This window comes from Hyperolius riggenbachi, chromosome 11 (assembly GCF_040937935.1).
Source record: "Hyperolius riggenbachi isolate aHypRig1 chromosome 11, aHypRig1.pri, whole genome shotgun sequence".
Taxonomy (NCBI): Eukaryota; Metazoa; Chordata; class Amphibia; order Anura; family Hyperoliidae; genus Hyperolius; species Hyperolius riggenbachi.
In genome coordinates, this window is record NC_090656.1 from 219,290,428 (window position 1) to 219,316,249 (window position 25,822).

The window sequence follows — 25,822 nt, forward strand, 5'->3', positions numbered from 1 at the left end:
GAGCGGTTTGCGTTTTTCCTATACTTAACATTGAGGCAGAAACGCATCCGCAATCCAAAATCTGCAGCAGCCCGGGAGTATGCGTTTCTGCAAAACGCCTCCCGCTCCGGTGTGCACCAGCCCATTGAAATACATTACCCTAGCGGATCCGCACCCGCAAGCAGATCGCAAACCGCAGCGGAAACGCTCCGGTGTGCACTAGGCCTGTGTGAGCATTCAGCAAGCTAAGACCATGGGCTCGATTCACAAAGCGGTGCTAACCCAGTTAGATACTTTAGGCGTGATAACCATTGCACCACGCTGGTGAAAAGCCAGTTTAGGCATGACAGTTTAGGCGTGATAAGTTTAGATAACTTTAGATCGCGCGCAAAGTCCTGCACGCAAAGCAGCGCCAGTAAACTGTATGCGAAGTACACCAAAACTTTTGATCAGCTGTGCACTGCGGTGCTAACCCAGTTGGTGTTATAGTTATCACGCCTAAACTTATCACGCCTAAACTGAGTTTAGGCGTGATAAAGGGCTTTTCACCAGCGTGCTAACTGTTAGCGCCGCTTTGTGAATCAAGCCCAATATGTCTCATCATGGCAGCCCTCCTTATTATACAGGGGGGCTGGCCAGTGTTTCTTTCTGTGATTGGGTGCCAGGGTTTAGGCTGGGAGCCCTCTGATTGGCTCAATGAGGTCAGGTGGGGCTGGCCAGAGTTCCCCTCTGTGATTGGTTGCTAGGGCTTCTGCTGGGAGCCCTCTGGTTGTTTCCAGGATGTCATCTCCTTAGTTACATTATTTCGGATCCGAATATCCGCGTTATGCGGCCAAATATCCGCAGATCGCTAGCCGGATTTTAAAAAATTAGAATCCGAATCAGATAGCGTAAAAAGTTTGGATATTCGGGTTACCCGGATGTCCGGAATCCGGATGAGCATCCCTGGTGCTAACCACTACTCCCCCGTGTTACTGATGCACCTTTCTTCGGATTTGCGTCAAATGATAGTGAGCTTTCTTTGTATTATTAGCTATGGCTCCTGATAAAATACTTAGAGGAATAGCAGTGATTGGTGATGAAGTACCGCTATTAAAAAATATTAAAATGTACTGTTTTCTCCTTTTGCCTTTTTCCTATGTTGCTGTCACTTACAGGAAGCAGTAAAAATCTGACAGATTTTGAACTCATCCGTCTGCTCATGAAGGATTCTCAATATTACCTTTATTCTTTACAAAAGCGATTACTGGAGAAGAACTAAACAAAGACGTCGCCCAGCCACCCTACTAGTTTGCACACTCTTTTGGCAGCCGGACTGGCAACTGCTATTGAGTAAATCGTTTTGTAAGGAAAAAAAATACAAAAATAAAAATCTGTTTGTCTATCTGAGAATTCCTCATGAGGAGATGGACTAGTACAAAATCTGTCAGATCCCAGAAAGCTTGCATCATTTAACTCTATTCGTTAGCCATTAAAAGGTATTATTTTTTACAAAACGTTGTTTTTTTCTACCTATTTATACTGTCTACAGTAAGTGACAGGAACATGGGGGAATGGTAATTTATGGTGCATCTTACTCTATGAGAAATGTATATTATATACCAGGTAGTCCCTGAAAGAATGAGATAGGAACTGTAGATTTGTTCTTAACTTGAATCCGTTCTTAAGTCGGGACATTTGAGACCGCTTCTTTAAACTTCCCCCACGGAAATGACATCATCGCGACGGGATCGGGCCGTTCGTAAATCAAGCGTCTGTAAACCGGGGACTACCTGTATTCTGTATTTATTTTAAAGTTTAAAATTTTTGGTGATAGGTTTCCTGTAACACGTTCGCTTGTGGAGCAGTGTTGTACCTCTTGTCCATTCTGTAAACAAGGCAAGCTCGTGTCAGTTTTATGTTACTACATGTGGAGTTTTCAGGTGCCGCATCCTAAAATATTTCACACATCTCTTAGACAACGTTTCAACTTGTAAAGCAAAGTTTAAGAAGCCGTTTCTACCTCAACTTGAACCAGAAATTCTAGTTAAACTTATTATGTCTTTCTGTCTTTCCAGGTGACACAGATCCTTTCAGCTGCCTTCGTATTGCCAAAACGAGGCAGGGAGAGGTTACTGTGGGGGGTGGCTAGGGGGCAGAAGTGACTGTGGCTGCTGTGAGGAGGTCACGGTGTGGGGTGTCAGGGGGGAGAGGAAACTGTGGGTTCTGTTGGGGTAACTGTGGCAACTGTTGTGGAATAGTGTGGGTGGGTGGGTGGGTAGAGAGAAAGAAAAGATGGCCCCTGAGCTCAAACCACCAACCATTAAGACACCAGGGAGTCAAACAACAAACGCCCACATCCCACAGAGGTGTAACGTCAATCGTGACGAATAAGCAGGCAGTAACTTTATTTATTAGTGGTAACATAACCACAAACAGCACACAGGCCTTTGCCAAATGGCCTGCGTGCCAAAATATTGTGCTGTTTGTGGCTATGTTATCACTAATAAATTAAACTATAACTGCAAAAATCTGGAGGGGGTAGAGAGGTCACTGTGAGTTCTGCTGGGGAGTGTTCGGGATGGGGGAAGGGGGGGAGCTCACTGTGGGCGCTGCTAGGGGAAAGGAGAGTTAATTGTGGTTGCTCCTAGAGATGGAAGGGAGGGGAGTGGTCACTGGGGGTTGTGTTGGTGAGGAAGAGGTCACAGTGGTTGCTGCTGAAAGGAGGACAAGGTCACTGGAGGTGGCTAGGGGCAGAGGTCACTGTTGGGAGGAGCGAGAGGTCACAGTTGGGGGTGACCAGAGGGAAAAGGTCATTTTGGTTGCTGCTTTAAAGAGACTCCGTAACAAAAATTGCATCCTGTTTTTTATCATCCTACAAGTTCCAAAAGCTATTCTAATGTGTTCTGGCTCACTGCAGCACTTTCTACTATAACAGTCTCTGTAATAAATCAATGTATCTTTCCCCTGTCAGACTTGTCAGCCTGTGTCTGGAAGGCTGCCAAGTTCTTCAGTGTTGTGGTTCTGTGATGAATCTCCCCCCTCCAGGCCCCTCTGCACACTGCCTGTGTGTTATTTAGATTTTGGCAGATTCTCTCTTCTCTCTTATCTTTTACAAGCTGGATAAATCGTCCTCTGAGCTAGCTGGGCTTTCACATACTGAGGATTACAGACAAGGGCAAAGCTGTTTGCAAGAAGAAAAGACCAGCCTGAAACTTCAGTGCATGAGAGCAGAAGGGGGAAATAAAAACACAATGATCTCTTGAGATACAAAAGGAAGGGTGTATACAGCCTGCTTGTGTATGGATGTATTTTCTATGTGTGGACATACTGTACATCAACCTACTTCCTGTTTTGGTGGCCATTTTGTTTGTTTATAAACAAACTTTTTTAAACTGTTTTTAACCACTTTTAATGCGGCGGGGAGCGGCAAAATTGTGACAGGGTAATAGGAGATGTCCCTCCGGCGATAGGCGGGGCTGGGGGGATGCCGCTGAGCAGCGGCTATCATCAGGGCTCGCTACATGATTTAAAAAAAATAAAATAAAAAAAAAACTGCTGCGCTGCCCCCTGGCGGTATTTTTCATACCGCCAAGGGGGTTAAGGACAACTGAAGTGAGAGGTATATGGAGGTTGCCATATTTTTATAAGCAATACCAGTTGCCCTGCTGACCCTCTGCCTCTAATAATTTTAGGCATAGACCCTGACCAAGCAGATGCAGATCAGGTGTTTCTGATAATATCATTAGAACTGACAAGATTAGCTGCATGCTTGTTTCTGGTCTACTTCAAACACTACTGCAGCTAAATAGATCAGCAGGCTAGCCAAGCAACTGGTATTGTTTAAAAGGAGATAAAAAAAATATGGCAGCATCCATATTCTTCTCACTTCAGTTATCTTTTAGTTGAGCAGCACGGTGGCATATTTGTTATTACTTTCGCTTGCAGCACTTGGTCCCTGGTTTGAACCCCAGACAGGGCACTATCTGCACAGAGTTTGTATGTTCCCATCGTGTTGCCCGGAAGCTGCGCGGCCCGTCCTCTCGCTCCGTCCACTGTCCTCCCGGCGGCTTCTCATGCGTCGCATAATGACGCAATCAGGAGAAGCCCCCTAGTGGCGGCGCCTCCTGATGCGTCATTATGCGACGCATGTGAAGCCGCTGGGAGGACAGTGGACGGAGCGAGAGGATGGGCCGCGCAGCTTCCGGGCAGCACGAGGGGACCTTCTACCGCCGAGGATCAGGTGAGATGTCCCCTGTCTACCTTCCGCTGCGCTTACTCTGCATTAAAAACGGGGGCAAAGGGGCTGTCCCGACTTAAGGACAGATTCAGGTTAAGAACGAGCCGACAGTCCCTATCTCGTTCGTTAACCGAGGACTACCGGTATTTCTTCCTGTGATACAATGACAGCAGCCAAGTTGTTTGTAAACCTTACACACAGGCAAGCTTATCTGCATCTTCAGCGCTCAGCCTGTGAAAAAAACCTAATCCTCCTCCCCTCTGCCTCTGAAATCTCTGGCTAGTGAAACCTCCCCCTCCTCCTGCCCAGACTGAGCTCCCATGAGCCCTTGCTACTGTCTGCAAATGCCAAGGCTCTCTAAAAAGCTGAGGGCGAGGCTTGTTTAGTTTATAGGGAATTTGAGTATTAAAACAAAAACAAAAAAGTATTTGGCTTGAGGAATGCCCTATAAACTATAGGAAAGGAACACAATTATGCAATGAGTAAAAGTTCATCTCGGATCCACTTAAAAAAAAATCTCCCAAAGCAGCACTAGACTCCCCCTGAAATTAGAAAAGAATAGCCACACGGCCAAATGGTCTCCAGTAATTTACTTCCTTACCAGCTTTGCACATCTAGCCTGTCCAGTATTTGCCCACCTTTCTTTACAGAACTTGTCAGACAAATTAGATTTTCCTTTCAGTCACTGTGTGGTAAATTTTGTTGTGTGCTTCTGGTCATTGTCATGTTGGTAGGTGCACCTTCTCCTCACTGGCAGCTCTCTGGAAGGGCAGTAGATTTTCCTCAAGAATTTGTCACATTTATATTTCCTGCTATCCTGTCAAGTGACCCAGTCCCTGTTGCAGAAAAACATCCCCACAGAATTATACCATCTTCATTCATCTACTGTACTGTAGGTATGGTGCCCTTTTGAATAGTGAACTTAATTGGTTGTCTACTAGATATACCATTTGGCATTAAAGTGGACCAGAACTCTTGCACAGGACAGAAGTAAAACACAGAGAAATGCACCCTGTATGTATTTAGAGAGTTTAGCCTATCTAATTCCCCCTCATTTGTAATTTGACCTCTTCCTGTGTCACATGACTGCCAATGGCAGAGATGGTAGACATACTGCAGATTTATTTTGGGATTTGTATCAGCTGTAACAAAGAAATGTTTTTTTGTTTGAAGGTTATTATGCTGTTGTATATTTTTTAGAGCAGAGAGGAAGTTCTGAGTTCAGGTCCACTTTAAAAGACCACTGAGGCTGGGGGAAGAAGTTGAGCTTACTTACCTGGCACCTCTTCAGCCTTTTCTAGCACCCCGTAGTCTCTAAGGTCCTCCAGTTTTTACATTTCATCACCTAACGTGAACGGTGCCCCCCATTATGAGTTACTTTAGGTGACGAAACATGTAGGGACAGGAGCCAGTCCATTGGCCTACTTGCAGGGGAGAGCCCTTAAAAACTCATGCGTAAAAATGTATGCATCATTTATGATGCGTTAAACCACTTTTTAATAAATTGTTACACAATTTTACACTATGGAGAGTATTAGGTTGTATTTCCTGAGGTGATTGGTCCGTGCTAAACGTTCTGGAGACTGAGGAGGAAGTCCAGTGTGTCCATGTAAGACAAAGGGGTGGCCTGACTACCCCTATAGTGCTTCAGACCCATATAACATTAGGGTCACCAATTAACAGTGAGTTCTACTTTGAAGAGGGTGAGGTGGAGGTGTTCACCACAAATCGAAGGAATCCACTGCCTGAAGTCTTTGTGTATTCACCAAGGTGTATGGAGTGTTTAACCACTTCGCCTTATCTGGACGGATATATCCGTCCAGATAGGCACTGCTGCTGCAGCCGTGTGGTGCACGCGATTGGGCGCACGCCCGCGGGCGCTCCCACTGCCTCCCGCTGCCCCCCCAATCAGTGAATGGGAATATAATTCCCATTCACCGATCTAAGTCCCCGGCAGAAATACCGACGCTTTCTCATCAGCGAGCGCGGTATTTCTGCCCCCAGGAAACATCACCTTCTTCTTTTAGTTCCTGGATGCGAGATCGTTCGCATCCAGGAATTTTTTGAATGTGGCCATCTTGTGGCCAAATAGTAAACTGCACCCACATACAGTTATTAAATAAATAAACACATTATATTACATCTAAAATGATCTATTTACCTCCCAAACTAAAATTGCCCAAATACATTTTTTTACTAAAAAAAAAAAAAAAAAAAAAACTACATAAATAATTACCTTAGGGTCTGAACTTTTTAAATATACGTGTCATTAACCACTTGCGGACCTTGATGATTGAAATCTACACCCTGTTTAGGTCCTGTTATTCCTGCCAGGGCATAGATTTCAATCATCCCTGCCATGTGCGCTGTTCGTTCTCGCCCTTCCCGCCGATGTCCATTTCCCTGCACCCACTCGCTCTGCTGTTACGCTGACAGCAGAGCTTCTGTGTATCGGATTTCGTTGGCTCTTGACCCTGTGATTGCTGTGAGCCATTCACAGCAATCACTGCTTTTAAAAGGTCAATGACAGTTCTGGTCTTAAAGTGGCCAGAGCTGTTGGGTCCGCAAGGGTTGCATATTGAGATTGTTTTATAAGAAGCACACCACTAAATAGCCCAGCCTTTTTAAATAGTTAAGCACAGCATGGGATCTATATTACATCTGTATTCCTTGTGCCATGTTTATGCAGGAATCACCAATGAGAATGAGAGTGAGGTGAAGAAGCTGTCCTCTGAGACGGACCTGGAGAGAGCTGTGAGAAAGGCGGCTTTGGTCATGTACTGGAGACTAAACCCCAAGAAGAAGAAACAGCTCTCTGTATCTGAGCTGCTGGAGAACGTCGGCCATGTCAATTCTGGAGGTGGGTTCATCTCAGATTTTGATGTTATGTATGTGTTCTGAAGAATGCCTTGATTGTGTTTTACCTGCAGAATCCTATGTATGCCTACATTGCATTTACATGGTACAGCAGCAGGCGGGCCCTTTTCCACTAGCATGCGTTTGCTGATTCTGAAGTGCACCCTGTTTAAAATAAGAATCTTGGGTGGCCTTTTCCACTGCTGCGTTCCGATTTTTAAACATGCATGTGTATGCGATTATGCTGCGTTTTGCGTTTTAATGTAAAGTATAGGAACACACGAAAAACGCATAGAAATGCGTTTTGTATTGATTTAACCACTAGTATCAATTTTCAAGACAACACTTGACACTTACCAATCAGAAAAACAAAAACCGCAAATGCATAAAAAACGCACATCAAAATTGGGAAAAACACAAACATTTGCAGTTGCGTTTTGCAGTGGAAAAGGGACCTAAACTGTGTCAAGTAAGTCAGCCAATGAATCGGCGTAAACTTGTATAACGTTTGAGACGTTTGGCTAATATTCTGGAGGCCTCAGTGTTGCAGACATGACTCTACATGCAGGACAGGAAGTGGAGAGATTGGTCATCCTGCTGACTGTGCCTGTACCACATCCTTGCATGCACAGTACAGGTGTATTGATGGTACTGATCAGAATGGAAGAGTCTTTGTAAGGGCCGATCAGCCATATCAAATTTCTGTAATTTGAGCATTTAAAGAGAAAGCTCTAGTACAGAAACACATACTTGCCTAAGGAGAGGGAAGCCTCTGGATCCTAGTGAGGCTTCCCTCACTGTTCTCTGTTGCTCCTCCACCTGATCTGGGCTGTGCTCCTTTTCTAGGAGGCATTATAGCTACTGTAATATCTTATCACACACATGTTCTGACCCTCTCTACAATGAAATGTTCCTCTGCATGTATCAGGTAAGACCACACCTCCATGACAGACAGAATCTTGGCCAGTGGGCTATGTTAGCTCTTGGTTGGCTCATCTGCAGCAAGGACAGCGATTCTTGACCTGCCAGTTTAACAGGTAGCTGTGATGTTTCCAAGCCTAGTGTTGTAGAATGCTTTGAAGTCAGGCCCTGGAGCTTTCTCCCCAGGCGGGAGCATTTCAATCACTAGTAGATATCTGAGTTTCAAAGCTCGTGTATTGTTTCCAGCTGTTTACCAATGTCCTTGAGAAGTGCCCACAGAGGTGCGTACACACCAAACTACTGATATCACACGTCGGAACAGAACCCGATCCCCTTAGACAACATCGCTGGATTCAGCTGTACAGACGTGTGTCAGCTTTTAGCTGACGACCTGCTGTATTCCTATGCAGGGGGGTGGAGGGATGACAGAGCTACGTGTGCGTGATGTCACACAGTGGGCGGGGGAGCTGCGCGAACAATGAAGTTGGCCATCGCTGGAGGTCAGTTGATCCGCCGGCCTTCATACACACGCCTGATTATTGGCAGAGGTGTGTACAGAATCCCCCCCTACCCCACTCCCACTTGTATTTCCCTGCTTCTAATTGATACTGCTATAATGTGTATTTATGGCCACTTGTCACTAGGGGGCACCGAGAGACAATAATAGAGGACTTCTGCTTTCAGTTTCTATATTTTCTGCTAGTAGAGAGAGATCAAAGCATTCCAAACATTTAATGCACAAAGAGTTCCTGCAGAATGAGGTCAAAAGCAGTGCACTTATCTCAAACGAGATAACCATCGAATCTGCTAATGGGTTAATGTGGAAATCTGTATGCGCTATCAATCATAGTTCGGTAAACTGATTCATGGTGCAGAAATCTGCAGCAAACAATCCATATGTTTTCCTGCATTGCAGCACAATTGCAAATTTGCATTTTAATGAAAAGGACTCCATTGGCATGCATAGCTTTCAGTGTCAGTGGGAATAATTGCATTGCAATTTCATACTAGTGAACTGAATGCTTTGTGTCTTTCTCAACATACGTGGAATTTTCCCTGTAATGATTCGGTGATTTTTTTTTTTTTGTGGCATGAGCCATTTGCCTTATAGAACAGAATCTCAGTTTTGCACTGGGAAACACTGTCATTCCAGTACTACAAATGATTCCAGCAGAGCCATGACTTCTCCTAATGTCAGTGCAGAGTCACACTCATGTGATGGGCTGTGAGGCTGAAAATCCATTCTACGGTATATGTGAAAAAACAAGCAATGATACAGCCTCACACAATGGGCTTATTTGTATGTAGCTTATATACGGTACAGGAGGATTAGCTCTGCATTTTATGATAATCTGTATTATAATGCACATTGCATACTTCATGTTAGGACTGGACAACTTTCCTGCTTGGAGGGTGGTGAGAAGGATGCTGTTTTTTTCATGTTGGCTCTCACTCTAAAGGTCATTGGGTCTGTTTTATGTAAGAATCCACCCAGCCACTGCCTGCAGCATACAACATGGATCTGAATCTGCTTACCTCATCAAGTGTGTGTGTGTCAGTGTGTCATATATTTTAAAGTGGACCTGAACTCACAGGATAGAAGGAAAACATATTGAGGTGTGCCCTATATGTATTTAAAGAGTTTAGCATGTTTAACCCTCCTGGCGTTAACCCCGAGCTACGCTCGGGCTAGCCGCCGCAGAGGATCACATGGCGCCGGGAGGATTTTTAAAAATAAAATTTGCAGTGTATGCTTAAGCTAGCACTTGGCTAGCTAACCATGTCCCCCAAGTTTCGCCGCTCTCCACCGATTTCCCCCCCCATCGCCGCCGGTATACGTACCCCCCAGGGATCCCGCGATGGCGCAGCCTCCCAATCAGCTCCAGGCTTCGCTATAGGGAGGATCGGGAGTGCGCATGACGTCATGTCCGATCGTCGCCATAGCGTCGAGTGAAGCTGAATGGTGAAGCTGCAGCTCTCGCGGGAACGCGGAGGGGTAAATATTGCCGCCGGCGATCGGGGGGTTTAGTTAGGTGCGGCGGGGCTTGGGGGACATAGTTAGCTAGCGAAGTGCTAGCTAAAGCATAAAAAAAAAATTTCATTAATAATAATCCTCCCGTGGACGCAGCCTCTGAAACTGTGTACCGCCAGGAGGGTTAATTCCCCCCCTATCTGTAACTAATCAAAATGTGTAATTTGATCTCTCAGATGTGTCAGCTCCTGCCACAGAGTTTTTCTACATGGGCACTGACGATGTAGCCTTTTCCAGGAAACAAGCCATACACAGTTAGATTGCCATACGATGTGGCAAACAGATCAATCCTTCTCGGATCTGAATCTGATCAGAGAGGGATCAAATTCCCCCTATACATGGCACACAGATTTTTAGTAGATTTCATCATGAAATCTATTGAAAATCTATCAAATTGCAGCTGTACAGTTCGATAGGTTGCAACGATATAGGCAGTTCGTCTACCGATGGTCCCCCATATCTGTTTGACAGAAATTCTGTACCATCCGATGAGTCGAAATTTAGTATTGTCCTAACGTAATTTCTATCGATTTTGCCACAAATGAATCTAAATGTGTCTTTGCGTCACAGATAACCAGCAGATTCGATCACGGTGATCAAATCTGCCGGTAAAAAAATCAATGCTTGTATGACCAGCTTAAAGCTTGAAAAAAAAAAACCGTCAGTCTCCAGTCTAGCAGTAGACTGATGAGCAGCTGGTTGGTAAATCGGTCTACTAGGGCCCTCTGCCCCATCTGAAAATTTTAGATTAGGAGTCTCACTTATCCGGTGAACTGAAACTAACTTGTTTGGGTAGAGTTTTGGGGTATCTTCCCAGTACTGATTTAGGTTCCACTTTCCCCATGGTAAACTAAACCATCACGATAATCATGCACTTTGTGAGCCTACTCCTGACATCCTTCCCTGGTTGACCTTGCTTGAACAAGTTGAGATCTGTCCTACTTACCTCATGTAAGCACTGGTGTTGAGTGCGTGGCTACATGAATGTAACCAATCCATCGTAGGTAACAGTGCCCTGGACAGGGGTGTCCACACTTTTTAGGCCAGGAGCCATATCGCCTTTCTAAAAAATGCTAGGGGGTCAAACTAGTATGATTAAACACCATTTTTGCTGATTGCCATTCTGTATACTATGCCTGTGACATTTTGTCAAATAAAACATTTGCATGGGAAATAACCCATATACCGTGTGCAGTTAGCACAGTGGCAGCTGCTAATTGGTGGCTGTTACTGCTGCTGGCCCCTGCATGTGGCACTGCAGTTATGGCCTGTGGTCCGCATGGAATAAACAACTGTAGAAAGCTTTGAGGGCCACCAGAAATGGTTCGGCAGGTCGCAATTGGCCCCCAGGCTGGACTTTGGACATGCCTGGCCTAGGTGGTCTTATTCAGAATAGCCTCTGGGATTTCATGATTTTAGTCTGTGGATATTGGGCCCTGTACATTTTTGGATGGCACTGTCAATTACTGTTGCACAATAAAGGTTGGGAACTATAAGTGCAGGTTATCATTTATTCTCTTGCTGTAGGTTGGACAAACCAGTTATATACCACATCTCTTTCTTTGTGAGGTGGTTCATAAATGATTATGAAAACTGTGTTTTTAGTCCTCAGAATGTTTGCAGGTGGTGGTAATTGTATGTTTTGTACTTTTGTATTCCAGAAGGAGAAGCTCAGCCAGGCCCAATTCCAAAGTCAGCCCAGAAGGAGCGGCGAGTGCTGGAGCGCTTAGTCAGCAGTGAATGTAAGTATCTGTTTTGGGAGTCCCTAGAAAATGCCCCTACGCATTTCTGACTCTCTTCTGAAACTTCACTGAAGTACTTGAAAGTCCAATTTTTGGAATCTTGTTTTTTCGTTTCGACTCCATTGCGGAATGTGAGGAATAGCGGAGCCACCGCCGCGCAGGGCAGCATGGCGGCGGCCTCCGCTTCCCAGCCGGCAGTTTCCGACTCCAATACGGAGCCGCCGGCGCAGAGCAGGGGGGTCACCGCCGCGACTGACAGCATGGCGGCGGGTCCCGCTACCCAGCCGGCGGACTTCCGTGTGCGGGCGTGCGATGACCGGGGACCTGGCCTCTCTGATGTTCAGAGGCAGAGGGTCATGCGCACGCGCGTGAGGCGGCAGGACATTTATCAGTTGAGAAGAAGGGTCAGCTGATCCGGCGATCAGCTGACCTCAGCCAACCTATCACAAGCTGACTTCAGTTCCAGCCCCCTGGGCGGGCTGGTGGAGCAGGGCTTCTGCATTTACATGTGTTAGCGCTCAGACCTTAGCTCAGTTTCCCAGGTGTTGTCACCAAGGACGTCACACCTTAGACTAGGATTGTATCTTGTATATTTACCTGTGTTTTGACCTTGGCTTGCTCTGACTTCTCTTTACTCTTGCCGCTCTTGTACTTCTGCCTATCTGATTCAAGTTGCCGACCCTGCCTGTTAAACGACAGCCTTCTGTTTCTGTACTGTTGCCACCTTCTCTGTTGCCGAACCTTTTGCTCGCCTGACCTTTCTCCCTCCAGTGGAACGTCTCCCACTGTAGGGTTATCTCTGAGGCTTACCTCTCCGAGACGCCTGCCCTAGCAGACTATTACTGCCAGAGGCCGAGATTCCTCTCTTTGTCCGGACTGAGGATCTCACACACGGAGTTCCCATTCAGAGGTAACCACACCTCTGAGGAATCGCCGTGTGGTGGATATTTCCACGATCTTATACTATCATTACTGTTGTGATCGTTTATCTACTGTGTTAGGTGTCCAGAGGTTAGTCGCACTTGTATTATTGGTGATACTGCAGATCATCAATAATCGGGTGACCTTTGTATTATTGGTGATACTGCAGATCGCCAGTAATCAGATTCTCTTTGCGTGCTGACACCAATCCTTACAGGGAAGAGTTAGAATCGTTTTATTGCTGTTGGTATTCCCATTCTAAAGATCTTCTCTCACATCTTTTCTTTGGGCCCTCCATGGAGCTTTATAGATTTACAGTAATATCAAAACTGGTAATCCAGAGGTCAGGAATGAGGGACAGCAATAAAATATTTGAGAGCTCCTTATTGTACAAAAATGTTTTGTTGCTGTTTCTCTTACTCCTGTAGAGATTTTCCCACTTCCTGTCTGAACAGGAAGTGATGGGATTCTCAATGGTGTGGACAGGGGACAGCAATGTTTATACTGAAAAAGGCAAATCATTTTTTTCTTTTAGTTCCTTCTTACTGATGTAGAAGCAAGGCACCATCTATTTTCTCTGTCCTCCATTTCTCTTCTCTCCTCTTTTGCATAACCACTCCTCCCATGCAACGCTTCCCCTCCAACCTCGGGTTGCAAGCACGACTTATGCAGTAGCGAAGCATCCTCCTCAGAACCACTCAAGAAAATGAGTAAGTGCCAAAGAGCTGCTCGACCAAGCAGGTCGAACAGCTTTACCAGCGGACAGTAGAGGAACAGGAAGGCTCGATACTGTCCAGAGCCTTCCCTCTACTCAGGTAAGTATCAAACCTGAAGTGTGTTGTTTCACTTTAGAGTCTCTGAAGCCTCCTAAAATTCCACTTTTTATTCAATATTTCTCTTCTGCAATATCAGAATAGCTAAAACGCCACTGTAACGATTGTGGAATATCTCCGCGGCCAGCGCTCAGGATGTGCGCTGACACTGCGGAAATCCTCCACAAATGTCTGAATAACGGAACCCAGCTTTGGTGCAATGCACCTGTAGAGGGGAATTCCCACCGGCAGATGGAGCTGTGGAGTGCAGAGGAATAAACCCTCTGCACTGCCACAGATGCCAGATAGGAATTGTACGAGGGGAAGCAAGATAGCCCCTAGTGAAGGAGAGTGAGCGCAGAGACAGAATGTATGTATGTCCACCAATCTAGTCGCCACCTGGCGACGGGGAACACACAACAGTGAAGAACAAGTGAGAAAGGAATCGCAAGAAATGGTGATTGCTAACAGCGACACAAGACTGAGTAAAGACAGAGCATAGACGTAGTAAGAAAGATACAGTAAACAATAATGATCAGAACGCCAAAGAAAATAACAAACCCACTTTCTAAACGCGGTCGCCGCACGAAAAGTGCAACAGCGACAAAACACGCTAATTGCGCGGTCTCTGCGTGAAGAGCGCGACAGAGACAAAACATGCCAACCCTAACTAACACATGAAACCAGAAACACAAACAAACAAATAACAGAAACGCTTGCTAATCGATTGCCTTACCTCAGGCAACAGCAAGCGTTTGCTCCGGACAAACAGACAACAGAAACAAGTCAGATAGGATCCACTGCTCTTCCGCAAGAGAGAGTGCGATCCGTACACAGGAACAGGACTTAAAGAATCCACTGCTCTTCCGCAAGAGCAAGTGTGATCCGAATAACAAAACAGATAGAAGGAGTAACCAGCAGCAACCGCAGCTGAGGTTAAACTCCAAGACAGAATACAGAGAGATCTACCGCCTCTAACGTTAGGGCAAGTGCGATCCAAACAGACAGAGCGATTTTCAGTCGGCCGCCGCTGGCGACAGAACAATCGCAACGGAAAGACAAAACGATTCACTACCGCCAACCGCTGGCGACAGTGCAATCGCAAGGACAAGACAAGACAGAATAGGCAGTACAAATACAACACAACCTGACTGCACTAAATAGGAATTCAAGGAGCACTCCCAAAGGGTAACTACTCTAAGCTAGCAATAATAGCTTACTATGAGCAGAGGGCTGAGACTTCCAGGCAAGTTAGCAGGAACAAACCATCATGACCAGCAAGGAATTCTGGGAGGAAATGGTATCTATACTGCAAGCCATCAAAGGAAGCAGCTAAGCAATTTGCATGACAAGTGGATGCAAATTCCTCACCAGAACAGCAGCTCTGCAACTCACAGAGTGAAGATAGGTCTCTTTTCCAGAGACCTGCAGCACTCAGACCTAAAAAATGGTCAAAAAGCTGTCTGCCTGTGCAGACAGCAGAGCAGATCATTACAGCCACATCCCTGTGGCAGAACGCTCTATTTATACTCCCAAATACCATGGCAAAAATCGGGGATTTTGCTGCCTGGGGAGGCAGAGCTGAGGGCTGTAGCTCTGCCTCTATTAGCATCAATCATCGCTGATCGCCGCCTCTCCCCGCCCATCTCAGTGAAAGAAGACTGAGAGGGGCGGGGAGAGGCAGGGATTGATGCGAGTAGAGGCAGAGCTACAGACCTAAGCTCTGCCTCTACAAGGAACCGCTCCCCACATTTTTCCCCCGGGGATTTGGGGGGTTTAAACACGGCGTTCTGCCGCGGGGATGCAGTGTTTTAGTTATACTAAAAAGTTAAATTTTAGGAGGCTTCAGAGTCTCTTTAAGTTTACTTTAAATGCTCGCAGACAGGTGGATGTATGTCTGAGCATGATCAGACAGTGCCCAAAATCTGACAGTGCTGTTTCAAGGGAGGGGGGGGTTCTCTTTTCCAAGGTTGTACTGCTGGAGAGGCCGACATTTGTGCTACCTGGCCCTAGGATATATAATTGTTTCTGACCAAAACTGACCTGCTATTTGCGTGCTGCAACAATTGTAGGCTTGATTCTGCTTCCCACTTGGTGTAAATTTGTATCTAGTATTTGTAGCGTTTCTATGTACTGTTGTGGATGACGTGTCTTCTCCACTTTTTGAGCACACTATAATTCATTTTACAAATGTTATTATATTATATTATTATTGTATACAAAATTAAAAAAAATCAAACTAATTTATTTTGTGAGCCAAATTACTTTTAAAGTAGTGTGGAATTGACCGTGGAGCTGACTATAGCTACACAGCTCAAATAAAAGGAAAACACTTATTATAATATACTATAATCAAAATTAAAAAGTTTTTATGCCTGTTGAGTTGCATAACAGCTCAGCTGGACTTCACACCAATGAAACAACTACAATCAGAGCATTATTTTATATCCAGCTCCCAGGTACTCAATTTAAAGCCCTGTTTTCATGATCTCATTGGCCATTATCAGAGTGGAAATGTAGGTTATTACAAATGCAAGTTTATGCCTAGTTTTAATTTGTGAGAGTCAGTGTCAATGTCAAAAACGATGTCAATTACATATTGTACCCACTATTTTTGTATTGTTTCTGTAACGATCGGTGTCAGCACACAGAGAGAATCTGATTATTGGTGATTTGCAGTATCACCAAGAATACAGCTATATACCTGATTATGGATGATCTGCAGAATCACCAATAATACAGATATATTGCTAACCTCTGGACACCTGTATATATAGTGAGTGTTTGGTGCAACAGTAATAACTTTGAGTAAATCACCTGATGAGCAGGTGGTCCTTGGCAGTACGGGCAATACTGTTTTTTTGAGAAGCACAAGAACCTTCCAGCAGCCTGAGACCTTCCAAGGGGTGGATTCTCAGGCTGAAGATAGGAAGGGCCAGTGAGTGAGTGACACCTGAAGGTGGATGTCACTAGCTGGTCTGGAGACTATCTCTTACAGGAGAGAGATAGCTCTCGAGGTCGGGCAAGCCAGGTCGGCAACACACGGACAGACAAAGCACAAAGACAGAAGGCCGACCCGGCATCCAAGACAGGCAGGGTTGGCAACAGGTAATCAGATGTGCATGGCACCGAATCAGAGAGCGAAGGGATAGTCAGGAAAGCAATAGGTCATAACAGATATCAAACAATGCCTAGTCTTGGGTGTGAGGTCCGTGGTCTCTACACCCTGGAACTAGTCTGAAGTATAACAGAATGATAACACAAGTTCCTTAATCTTGGGTGTGAGGTTCCGTGGTCTCTACACCCTGGAACTAGTCTGAAGTATAACAGAATGATAACACAAGTAGTAATCTGGCTCAGTGTGAATTCCCAGGTCCTCCTGGTTCAAACACACTGTTGGATCTGACTAATGTCTGAGTGCTTCCACGTAGTGATCGCAACGGCAGACAACCAGACACTGGCCAGTGGTAACTATACATAGAGCAGCGCTCTCTGGCGCCACTCCTAAGTGATGGACCAATAGACACTTGCTCTGTGGTCAGCTGACCAGCCTGGTCAGCTGATCCCCCCCCCCCCCCTTGGCCGTCACAAAAGTTCTGCCTCTGTGAACTAACAGACCCAGCCACACCAGACGCATGCCGCTGCGTGCAACCCGCCGCGCTGGAAGCGGAACCAGCCGCCTTGCTATCAGTACACGCGGCGGCTTTTCCACGTTCACTCACAGTACCAGACGCATGCTTCTGCGTGCAAACCGCCGCACTAGACGCGGAATCAGCCGCCTTGCTATCAGCACACGCGGTGGCTTTTCCGCGTTCTCTCACAGTACCCCCCCCCCCCCCGAGGAGTGGACTCCGGACACTTCCCACCAGGCTTTCCAGGGTGCAAGTTATGGAATGCCTTCTTTAATTCCTCTGCGTGCATACGACAGTCTGGCACCCAAGTTCTTTCCTCTATGCCATACCCCTTCCAGTGAACCAAATACAGCACGGAGTTCTGCACAAGCCGTGAGTCCAGAATCTTTTCAATTTCATACTCCGGTTGGTCATCAATCAACACAGGGGGGGGGGGGGGGGAGCGGAATCCACGTGCACTGCCGGCTTGAGCAAGGACACATGAAATGATCTCTCACCTCGCATGCTGGTAGGGAGATCAATGGCATAAGTGACATTATTGATTTTTTTGGTCACTGGAAAGGGACCCACAAATCTTGGACCTAATTTGGGTGACAGTTGCTTTAAAGCCAAATGTCATGTGGACACCCAGACCAAGTCTCCTGGAAGAAATTCCCATTCTATGGAACGTCTCTTGTCAGCCTGTTTTGGTTCTGAAAAGCCCTCCCCAGATTTCTTTTAACCATTCCCCAAGTCTGTCTTAAAGACCTCTGCCAATTCTCCAGGGCTGGAAATGGAGTAGAAGCCGCTGGCAATGGGGTGAACTTAGGTGATCTTCCCGTCACCACCTGAAATGGGGAAAATCCTGAAGAGGAACTTTTCAGGATGTTGTGTGCAAATTCTGCAAACGGCAAAAATGTGACCCAGTCGGTCTGTGCATCTGCAACATAACATCTCAGAAACTGTTCCAGGGACTGATTGACTCTTTCGGTCTGGCCATTGGTCTGTGGGTGGTAGCTTAATGAGAAAGAAAGCTCCATGTCTAACTGATGGCAGAATGCTCTCCAAAACTTGGATACAAATTGGACTCCCCGATCTGACACTATATTTTCCAGAATGCCATGCAGCCGGAAAATGTGCTGGATGAAGAGATCAGCCAACTCCTGGGCCGAGGGGAGTCCTTTCAGAGGGAGGGCCATCTTACTGAATCGACTACCACCCAAATGACCGTCCTGCCCTCAGACCTGGGGAGTCCGCCCACAAAATCCATGGACAAATGGGTCCACGGCTCACTAGGAACTGGTAAAGGCTGCAATGTTCCAACAGGTGCCTAACGGGAGGGTTTGCTCCTAGCACACACTGCATATTCTCTTACATACTCCTTACAGTCTGTTGCCAATGACGGCCACCAAGCACATCTAGCAATGAGATCCTGAGTTCTGGTGGCCCCAGGATGCCCAGCATTCCTGTGGGAATGAAATAGCTGCAACAGTTGTAGGCAAAAAGGCAATGGTACAAACATGACCCCATCAGGCTTCCCCTCTGGAACATCTTGTTGGAATGGACTTAAAGTGACAGTCCAGTCTTTCCAGGTCTCAGTGGCTGCCAGGACCACTTTCTGAGGGACAATGGTCTCTGGGTCTGAGGGCTGTGCTGTCTCGGGCTCAAAACACCTGGATAAGGCATCAGACTTGATGTTCTTACTACCAGGGGTATACGTGATTACAAATCTGAATCTTGAGAAGAATAACGACCACCGGGCCTGTCGGGGGCTAAGTCTCTTAGCGCTCTCAATGTACTCCAAATTCTTGTGGTCAGTGTAAACAGTAATGGTATGTTCTGCCTCTTCTAGCCAATGTCGCCATTCCTCAAAGGCCAATTTGATGGCTAGAAGTTCCCTATTGCCTATATCGTAGTTTTTTCTCTGCAGGTGAAAACCTACGGGAGAAATAGGCACAAGGATTCAGTTTTCCCTGCAACCCAGAACGCTGAGACATCACAGCCCCTACCCCTACTTCTGAGGCATCTACCTCCACAATAAAGGGAAAGGTGACGTCAACATGTCTCAGTATGGGTGCAGAACAGAACAATTTCTTCAGAGTGGAGAAAGCAGCATGGGCCTCTGGGGACCAGTGGTGAGTATCTGCCCCTTTCTTGGTGAGACTGGTGAGAGGTGAAATCACCGTAGAGTACCCCTTTATGAACCTCCTGTAGTAGTTGGCAAACCCCAGGAATCTCTGGAGAGCTTTCAGTCCTACAGGTTGGGGCCACTCCAAGACAGCTGAAACCTTTCCAGGGTCCATAGAGAGGCCAGAGGTCGAGATGATGTACCCCAGAAAGGCGACAGAGGTCACTTCGAAAATGCACTTTTCCAACTTAGCATACAGCATATTTTGTCTTAACTTCCGCAACACAAACCCAACATGTTTCCTGTGTTCTGAGAGGTTGGATGAGAAAATTAGTATGTCGTCTAAGTACACTAAGACGAATTTGCCCAATACCTCTCTGAAGACCTCGTTAATTAGCTCTTGAAAGACGGCTGGGGCGTTACACAACCCGAAGGGCATCACTAGGTACTCGTAATGCCCGTCGGGTGTATTAAAGGCGGTCTTCCATTCATCACCGTCCCTGATACGCACAAGGTTGTATGCACCCCTTAAATCCAGCTACGAGAAAATCTTAGCATTGGTGACTTGGGTAAAAAAATCATCTATTAATGGCAGAGGATAACTATTTTTTTACTCTGATTTTATTTAAGCCCCGATAATCAATGCATGGACGGAGGCCTCCATCCTTCTTTTACACATAAAAGAATCCTGCCCCTGTTGGTGACCGAGAGGGACGAATAAAGCCTTTAGCTAAATTTTCTCGGATGTATTCTTGCATAGTGTGAGAATCCGCTCAGCTGCCTGCGCAGGCAGGCAGCCTTTTGACCATTGTTTAGGTTTGCTTGCTGCAGGACTCTGGAAAGGAGACCTTCTGTCAGTTGTGCAGCTTGTGTTGCTGAGGGATTTGCATATATTAGTCATGCAAATCCGTTACCTGCCTTCTTTTGATGACTGGCACTATAAAAGCATTCTGCTCCCAGAATGCTTTGCTGGACATTTCCCTTCCATGGTCTGTTCCTGATGGACACTGCTGGAGTGTCAGCCATTGCTATGTAGTATACACTCCTAGTGAGTGTCAGCCATGCTACTTCTCGTTGAAGACTAGTTTAGAGTTATTCGTGGGACTGCGCTAGGCAGATTCCCTAGTCTAGTTAGGATTGTATTATTTGTATTGCCTGTTCTGTCTGTCTGTGGGGTGCTAACCAGAGCAGCGGTTGCTACTGGTAGGCCCTTCTGTTCTGTTATTATCTTCTCTGGATCGCACTAGTCTCTTTGCGCTAGTGCTGTGGATCCTTCTGTTCTGTCTTCTGGGATCGCGCTAGCCACTTTTCGCTAGCGCTGGGGATCCTTCTGTTCTGTCTCCTGGGATCGCGCTAGCTACTTTTTGCTAGCGCTGGGGATCCTTCTGTTCTGTCTTCTGGGATCGCGCTAGCCACTTTTCGCTAGCGCTGGGGATCCTTCTGTTCTGCTACTCTGTACCTGGATCGCGCTAGCCACTTTTTCGCTAGTGCTGTGGATCCTTCTGATCTGTCTTCCTGAATCGCACTAACTGCTAGCAGTAGCGGCTGTGGATTGTTCTGATCTGTGTTTCTGCTTGGATCACGCTTGCTCTGACGGAAGAGCGGTGGATCCTTTCTGCCTAGTTCCTGTTTCACGTTTGTCTGTCTTGTCTGATTCGAAACGCTTGCTGTAGGCTCGGTGAGGTAACCGTTAAGCAAGCGCTCGCGTTCTCTGTTTCGTGTTTGTCTGTCTTTGGTTAGTTAGGCGTGCTTGTCTCTGTTGTGCGTAACACGCGGAGACCGCGCATAACCGCGTGCACTGTTGCGAATGAGTGCGGTGTTCGCGGTTAGCTAGCGTTACAGAATGTCCAGCCAAACCAAAATTCCCAGGGCAGAGGGAACCTTCGATTTGTTTCAGATGTCATTGCCTGAGGCAAAGGCATATGTGGATCCTACTATAGGTAGGATCGCACACTACATTAAAGCAGTTAAAAAGTCTGTCCTCGTTCCTGACCCCAACCCATATGGAGATTACCTAGATACTGGGTTGTTTGAACCGCCATTTGCCTCATGGGAGATTGGGGCCTTGTTGGAAGAGTTTGATTTCGATTGGAAAGCCTTTTGCGATTTTTATATCGCAAAGAGCGCGGATGACCTGAATGATTGTCTCGACTCTATGTACCTTTTGATCGATTCTGATGAATGTGATGAGTGTGATGTGGATCTGGTGATTTATGTGTGGCAGACTATTTTGGACGAATTGCACACACATCAACCAATTATTTCCAATAAAGAGACACCATTGTCACATAATTATTCCTGTCTTTCTGGGGTAAAGCAAGTGAGTTTGGACATTGTGCGACCTGAAATGAATGGGTGTGCCTCGACTGTGGACACCTGCGTGAATTCTGATGGAGTTTCTCCCGTTTGTTTAGAGGTTAAATCTGTGCGATCTGATGCCTGTTTCTCAGATGTTCCTGTCGATTGTGATCGGCGTGAGTGCGTCAGTTTTGTCAATGATTTGTGGGATCCCTTGTCATGTAAAAACAGATCTTCTTCTCTCAGTACTACTTTAAGATCCTCCATCTATGATCTTGCTATGGGGAAAATTCCCAAACTATGCAGTTTCAAGAGTAAAATTAATATGATTCCTCATGTTGTTGTCACAACTTCCCCTAACATTGTTCAGTATGAATGCTCAGACCTAGTCAGGTGTGAATGGGAGCCCCCGTTCCAGAAAAAACAGCTCGAAGCGTTGTCGTATGAATTGGAGAACGATTCAGAGTCGTTTTGTGAGTACTACATTGCCAGAAGTGAATCTGTCTTGAGAGCATGTATAAGTTATGCATCCGCCTTAAGAGAAAAAAAGGGGTGTGAATTTGACTTTGTGAGTCCGCTGATTTGTATGTGGAAAATGATTCTGAATGAATTATGTGTACGTCATTCAGGTGACGTTTGTAAAGGTACATTGTCAGCTGGCGTTTCTGAGATCCAGCAATCCAGCCTGGAGACCTCAGAATCCCTGCCTTTGGAGTGTTCGGTTTCGCAACCTAAAGCGATTGTGGATTCGCAAATTTTGCGTTCTGTCTCCTCGGGTTCGACATCGTTAGCCGAGTCTAAGAATGAGACAGCACTTTGGTTTTGTGAACCTGATACTGAAGCACCTTTGCTCTGTCCAGAGAAGATGTCTCTGAGCCTGCCCTGTATCATGAATAAAGACATTATGTCCATGCGCATTGACATTTGCGAGTCTGATTCTGAAGTAAGTACTGACTCTCCACCCAGTAATCTGGATGAGCCAATATTACCTTGTTTAAAATCTCCTGCAGTGTCCCTAGAGGCTCGTCTAGGTATTGCAACCATTGTTACCTGTTTCTCTGCTATTTTGGAATTGCAGTCTGGTTTGACTGCTATGGAGGAATTTCCCTGCAGTGAAACGAAACTCAGAAAGCCAGAGTTAGTTTCACTAGATATTTCTGTGTATCCCTGTCCTGATGATGAAATTCAGTCTCAGTTTATGGTGGAACCTTCCCTGGGACATCTGCCCGGTTCACAAAATAAAGTTCAAGCCTTGCCCTGTAACATGGATAGTTCAGAATCCTTCTTAGGAAACTTGAAAAAGGATGTTCCTGAGGTCCTGTCTGACCTCCTGGAGATCTCCGAGTTCCTCCCAAAGGGTGCAGAACTTGTAGGAGACGTCTCCTGCCCCCCAAGTCCTTCTGAGGTGTTGCCCACTTCAGTAGGCATTGCTGCCTTGCTGGCTACCTTTTCAGCTCTGATGGAGCTTCACGCCTGTGTAGTCAATGATGATATTATTGTCACAGAAATTTCTGAATTTGTATCCGAGTCTTCTTTTGAAAGTCCAGTGCCTGTGACCTCCACTCATGATGTTTCTCTGCCCGGTACTGGTTTTGGTCTTGACGTGCCGGACTCTGAGGTTGGCAGTTCCCCGACATGTCCTGAGGTTTCTCCTGTGCTGGTGTACCCCAGTGTGCTCTGTGACCCAGAAAGCCCAAGTGTGCCTCGGTTACCAGCGTACTCAGATGCTTCCTCGGTGGAGACATGCTCTGATATGGGCTGCCTGCTTGCATGCCCAGAAGTGGTCCCTGAAAGTCTTGATCTTGATTAGTGTCCTCGTAATTTTGAATCCGGAATTGTCATTGGTTCCATGGGGGTTCTTGGTAATTCTCCATGTGAGCCTGGTGATTGTTCTACCCTCTTGGGATCTCTGTGGAGCTTCAAAAGGTTCTGGGAGATTCCGGGAGAGATTTTGCTTGGTACCCTGGATAAGATCAACGGTGGCTTTTGTGTTGTAAGGGACACTTCGAACAGGTATTGTGGCAGGTTTGGTATTTTCGGACGCTCCTTGGAAGGTGGTGGGTATTGTCTGGAGGGTGTTGATGGCTTCTTCTCTGGCGTTCACAGTCCTGATGGGTGTTATACTGAGACTGGTAGTACTGATGGGCATGTTTCGGTGGCTTCTGTTTCCGATGAGGTCGGTTTCGGGTGGACTGACTCTGGAATTGGACCTTGTCGGGCTGCCCCGACCTTCATGAGTCTTCTGTTAGAGTGGTTTGGAGATATCAGTTTTGAGGGTAGTCTGGAATTCGACCCTAGGAGGTGGGGTACTGTGAGAATCCGCTCAGCTGCCTGCGCAGGCAGGCAGCCTTTTGACCATTGTTTAGGTTTGCTTGCTGCAGGACTCTGGAAAGGAGACCTTCTGTCAGTTGTGCAGCTTGTGTTGCTGAGGGATTTGCATACATTAGTCATGCAAATCCGTTACCTGCCTTCTTTTGATGACTGGCACTATAAAAGCATTCTGCTCCCAGAATGCTTTGCTGGACATTTCCCTTCCATGGTCTGTTCCTGATGGACACTGCTGGAGTGTCAGCCATTGCTATGTAGTATACACTCCTAGTGAGTGTCAGCCATGCTACTTCTCGTTGAAGATTAGTTTAGAGTTATTCGTGGGACTGCGCTAGGCAGATTCCCTAGTCTAGTTAGGATTGTATTATTTGTATTGCCTGTTCTGTCTGTCTGTGGGGTGCTAACCAGAGCAGCGGTTGCTACTGGTAGGCCCTTCTGTTCTGTTATTATCTTCTCTGGATCGCACTAGTCTCTTTGCGCTAGTGCTGTGGATCCTTCTGTTCTGTCTTCTGGGATCGCGCTAGCCACTTTTCGCTAGCGCTGGGGATCCTTCTGTTCTGTCTCCTGGGATCGCGCTAGCTACTTTTTGCTAGCGCTGGGGATCCTTCTGTTCTGTCTTCTGGGATCGCGCTAGCCACTTTTCGCTAGCGCTGGGGATCCTTCTGTTCTGCTACTCTGTACCTGGATCGCGCTAGCCACTTTTTCGCTAGTGCTGTGGATCCTTCTGATCTGTCTTCCTGAATCGCACTAACCGCTAGCAGTAGCGGCTGTGGATTGTTCTGATCTGTGTTTCTGCTTGGATCACGCTTGCTCTGACGGAAGAGCGGTGGATCCTTTCTGCCTAGTTCCTGTTTCACGTTTGTCTGTCTTGTCTGATTCGAAACGCTTGCTGTAGGCTCGGTGAGGTAACCGTTAAGCAAGCGCTCGCGTTCTCTGTTTCGTGTTTGTCTGTCTTTGGTTAGTTAGGCGTGCTTGTCTCTGTTGTGCGTAACACGCGGAGACCGCGCATAACCGCGTGCACTGTTGCGAATGAGTGCGGTGTTCGCGGTTAGCTAGCGTTACACATAGCTAATTTCTCTGGTCCAGATAAATTATAGAGATGACCTCTAGGGGGCATACAACCAGACCTGAGATCAATGGGACAATCAAAAGGACAATGCGGAGGAAGTTTATCTGCTGATTTGGGACAAAACACGTCCGCAAATTCTGAATACTGATCTGGCAACCCCTCCATGTGAATCTTGGTTTTACCCAATGTTACCTTCGCTAGACAATGATGATAACAATGGGTAGACCAGCTCGTTAGCTGACCTGAAGCCCAATTGATCTGAGGAGAGTGAAGTTGTAACCAGGGCATACCAAGAATGATCGTGGAGGTTGTCATCCGCAAGACCAGGAAGTGTAGATTCTCTCTATGTAACACCCCCACCGTGACCCTTAACTCTGGGGTCTGAGACAGGGGGTGTTTACTCTGCAGCGGGGAGTCATCCACTGCAGTGACCAGAATCTGTTGCTTCAATGGGGGAAATAGGAATCCCCAATTTCTTAGCAAATTCGTAATCTATAAAATTGGCTGCTGAGCCAGAGTCAATGAAGGCCTCAGTGGTCTCTGTCTTATCCCTCCAAGTTATAGTACAAGGGAGGAGCAAACGTTTATCTTCTAGAGGTAACGACTGCGCGCCTAGGGTATTACCTCTGACTACACCTAGGCGGCAGCGTTTCCCGACTTCTTGGGACAATTCTGTACTTTATGACCCTCCTCTGCACAGTATAGACAGAGCTGCTCTGTTTCTCTGCGCCTCCGCTCCACCCGGGACAATCTCGACCGACCAATCTGCATTGGTTCTAGTGGAGGGGAATCGGGTGGGGATGAAACAGATGGAGGCGCGGCGTAGGAAACATCTCACATTGTTCCTACTCCGAGTCTGTCTTTGATAACGTAGGCGACGATCAACTCTGACTGCTAATGAAATGG

At 46.5% G+C, this 25,822-nt stretch overlaps 1 pseudogene; it reads left to right on the forward strand.

Annotated features, from left to right (window-relative positions):
* The window catches only part of LOC137537958 (wolframin-like), a 75,783-nt pseudogene that overhangs the window by 41,578 nt on the left and 8,383 nt on the right, over window positions 1-25,822 (forward strand).